Here is a 4,546-nt window from a genome sequence, read left to right as displayed (position 1 = left end):
TATATATATATATAAACCTTCCACTAATTCACTAAAACTGTCCTTACTTGTGAAGTCAGCTTGCACGGTCATTGGTCTGTGAAAATCTGCCAGCTCTTGGTTTTCTCAGATAGTTGCCTATTTCTGGCTTGGGACAGTTTGTCCCTGAGCTGGACTGAGATCTTGTGATGGATTGAGATGGATCAATGAGCAGGATGGCTGAATTTTGTTTTTTTTTATTATTATTTTTGTCACCACTACACATGACTTATTGCCAGTTATTGTGCAGCATTTGCGAATCTTTATCATCATTAAACTTCAGCTGCACATTCAAAGAATCATCGGGTGGCTGTCTAATTTATCATCTTGCAGAGTTTGATTCTCAAATAACTGGCACACAGGTGTGACTGGGATGCATATTTGCCTGATTTGTTTTTACTCCTCATAACAGTCATCGAGTTTGTCTATATGAGGAAGCACACAGGCCTAAATTGGTTTTCGGGGGGTTTGTTTAACGGGGGGATTTATTTGTTCTTCACACCTGCCAGCAGTAACTGCTGGTCATATCGCTGAGATCCAAATATCTATGAACCACAGAGATCATAGCACGTTGGAGAGGACAAACAACGAGTGATTGTGATGAAAGTGATGCAAGGAATGGATACGAAAGCAATTGGAAAAAGAGAAAAATGTACAAATGCGACGTTAAATGTTGCAACAGCTGATCTTTAGATCAGATAATGTGGTTTGTTTTGCATGAGAACATAAGCAGAGAAAAAGAGATTGTGAAAACCTAAGGAAGATGTCTGCAATATCTGACATTTTCTTGCCGTAATATTCAGATCCAGAAGTTACACTTGGATTATGTTTATTCAGTAAATACGTTTAGGTTTTGACTGCAAACGGGTCCGTTGAGACACAACAGGACAGCACATTTAAAGTATTTACAATATAACTCCATATTTGATATTCAGTTACTATTACATAGCAGCAATTAAGAAAAACTTTTTAATGCATAAATGTTAAGTTATAGCCATAGAAGAGCTGCAGAGTCAGAGGGAAGACTGTAGGCAGATGTCCAGAAAACTGACACTCTCCACAAAAGGTTCATTACTGAAGAAGCTGATTGTTCAGAGTGCTGTATGCAGGCAGAAAGTTTAATGGAAAGAAAACGTGCGGTTGGAAAAGGTGCACCAGCAACAGAGCTAATCACAGCTATGAGAGGAGTTTAAACTGGGGCAGCCTTTTGGTTTAATCAGCGCATTAAGAGCCTCTGCACACAAATAACAGCTTTTCTTCCATCGTTGTCCTTTATTTAGCTCCATCCTTCTCCACATCAACTCTGACCTGTTTCCCTTTTGTCACTGCCACTGCCATGTGTCATCACATCGTTCTTCTATAAATGCCAGATTTGTAGGGTGCACATCTGATTAATGTTGTTGTTTGCTAGTGAAATCCCAAATCTGTTTAAAATCTGCCCAAGACGAGCTGTTTCTGCCAACGACATTATGTTCTCTTTCTATAGATATACAGAGCCAGAGACGCTGGCTGCAACATCGTCTCTCTCCTGAAATAGCCGTCGAAGGAGATGCTGCTGGTAGTCTACTCTGTTTTCCATTCCATGAAATGTACGACTACTGCAGAGTTCATCTATTGTGTTCTGTTTTTTTCACCCAATGAAGTCAGAAAAAACAGCTGCTGTTGCTAATAACTCTGTGTACTTTTTCTTTATGATAGAGAGCAGCCCCTGAGGGTTACTCTGTGTTCTTTGCTTCTTTTTCCTCCATATGTTCTGTCCTCTCAAACCCCCAGTAGACGGCAGCAGATGGATGCAGAATGTGAGGCAGGTTCTTCTGGAGAACTCTTCCTGTTAAAAGTTTGTTTCTTTCCACTGTCGCCACATACATGCTGAGTGTCAGGGGTTGCTGCAAAGTTGGACTTGATCCAGTCAACAATCCACTACTCGCACAACATTTTAACATGTCAAAGTGGTTATTTTTGGATATCTTTACAAAGAAGTGCACAAATGCTGGCACATTTCCAGGATCAAGGCGGCATCAGCATCGTAAACCCGTAGGTGCATCTGAAAGATACCACTGGGTAAGAAAATGGCAGGATTTGAAAACCTGGGGACAAGAGCAGTTTTTTATGGCACTTACCATGCTTTTAGTGATGCGTGTAAAATCAGAGTCACCTGTGAGAGGGTCGGTCAGTGTAAACGCTTCGTTGGCCGATTGTCCTATTAAAATGAGGAAAAGCTGGACATAAATATGTTTAAAATCACCCAACATTTTTCTTTTTAGTTTTATTTGTACAAATGCAAATCACATCAATACTCAAACGGTATATGCAATCAAATGAATTCAAAAATAATTATGTTCAATTCGGTTCATTCAAAAAGAGTTCAATCCAGTTGTCAGATTCAGATTTCTGCAACATATATTCAAATTCCTGCAAGTTATGCAATGACTATTAGTAATAAGCTTTCTAATACAAGCAGCAGATTGCACTGAATATTAATTTTGATGCTCTCTCTCATCCCAAGCAACCACAAGGTGAAGGTTTAGGTCAGGTGAATTTGCTGGCCAAACATAGTGATACTTATTATAAAAGTTTGTGTGTGTGTGTGTGTGTGTGTGTTGGAACACGGCGGCCCATCACCAGCAGAAGACGCAGCTCCACAAGTCATCACAAAGTTAGGAAATTTCACCTTAGACCTAAAGCAACTTGGATTATATTCCTCTCCATTCTTCCTCTGTGCTATGGGACCTTGGTTCCTGAATGAAATACAGAATTTACTTCTGCACCTTTTTACTTTCTACTCCACTTTTTCCCTCCACTTAACTTTCTAAAATTTTTCCAGAGCCCTATGTGGGAAAAAAAAAACCAATGACCTGTGTGTCTTAATCTCCTCATGGAGAGTACAGTGACTGTCTGCAGGACAATTCTCAAGTCAGAAGTCAGTCAGGGTCATATATGTCATCATATCCAAATATTTCTGTAGTAAAATTATTTAATTAATCTCATAATTTTCTTGTTCTTAAGAGAAACTGATTTTTTTCTCTCTGCAAGCCACAATAATCAAACTTACAGGAACACACACTAAAATTGATGAATATGTGAAGCCATACTTTTTCAAATAAATTGCATGAATAAATTAACTTTCCACTGGCATTTTATTTAATTACGATTGAACCTGTATAAAAATACATTGGGATAAAATTAACTTTCGACTGACAATGTAGATGGCAAAAAAAATAATTGAGAACTAAATCTTATTCTAACAGAGCACTGACAGCCATACAGTCAATTTCTTCAAAGAACGGGAGCGAACAGGAAACCACAACCTCAGCCGTGTTGTGTCCAGACATCAGCCACATCCAAAACACACCTCAAAAGATTTTAATCACTTTGTTGTTCACCTCCTTTACAAAGAGCTGGAGAAGCACAACAATTTTGCTTCCAAAGAGTTTCAGAGGCTCACAAGGGAAAACCGCAAAACATAAAAGCGTTAAAAAAAAAAAAGTTCTTTCAGGTATTTGATTTTGGGGTTTTTTTTCTCTCAAAAGGAAAGTTAACAGGTCAAAGAAACAAAAGAAACAACATCACAAACACACAAGCAAACACAGTAGACTTCTCATCTCCAGTTGAGTTTGTGTCTCTGATTTACTTCCCTTGTGTTGCTCCTGGCCGAGGCTTATCAAAGAGCTTCTTTCATAAGTGCCAAGATCAAGCCACTGCTGTGACTGCTTGGCACCCACTGAGATGGTTTGAAGATGGCTGGGCAGAGGTGGGGGTGGGAAGGTGGGGGCTTCAAGACATCGAAGCAGGCCAGAGGAACTCAAAATTGAGGGTAGCTATCGAAGGGAGGTGTGTGTTTGTGTGTTTGAAGAGAAATGGGTTCAGACGGTAAATATTCCCCCAGCTCGTCAGGAGAATCCTGTTAGCGTGTCGACAGAAGGAACTGGCAGAACGAAGCGCTCCTTTGGTCGAGCGAGGGATTGTTTTTGCCATATATGTGCTGCAAAAATTAATATGTATTTGCTCAAAGCCGTCTCTGCCTCAGCAATTTCTTGCTGACGAGCAGCGTAAGGCAGCAGGTGAATGCAGACAGTGAAGGACACGACTCTGGAGAAAAAGTGCAACACCGCTACCACACACAAACATAAAAACACCCCGAGGCTGTATATTCCTCGCCACTGCTGAAGCCGTGGTTCCATCAAGCCTGACATCTGGCCTGTTTACTGAAGCCTGGCACTGCATTGCAAATTTACAAAAATAATTGTGACTGGGCAGAGCAGAGCACATTGTCACAAAGGAAACAGTCTGGTGTGCCTGCTTATATATGGTAAGTTTTGACAGCAAAGTTGTTACAAAATGTTGTCACCTTTTTTTTTCTTTTTTTTTTTTCTTCTTGTGATGTCACATTTGTTAAATCCCCCATACGGCTCGAACTCTTTACGGCAATCAGCTGATTATGGCGGCTTGCTCTCTGTGCAAGATTACGAAATATTTACCAGCTGATTACACAGACGGAAAACACTTAGAGGCAGGATAGAGACTATTA

This window comes from Poecilia reticulata, linkage group LG8 (assembly GCF_000633615.1).
Source record: "Poecilia reticulata strain Guanapo linkage group LG8, Guppy_female_1.0+MT, whole genome shotgun sequence".
In the NCBI taxonomy this organism is placed as follows: Eukaryota; Metazoa; Chordata; class Actinopteri; order Cyprinodontiformes; family Poeciliidae; genus Poecilia; species Poecilia reticulata.
The sequence above is the reverse complement of the archived record's forward strand: the minus strand, read 5'-3'. Positions refer to the sequence as shown.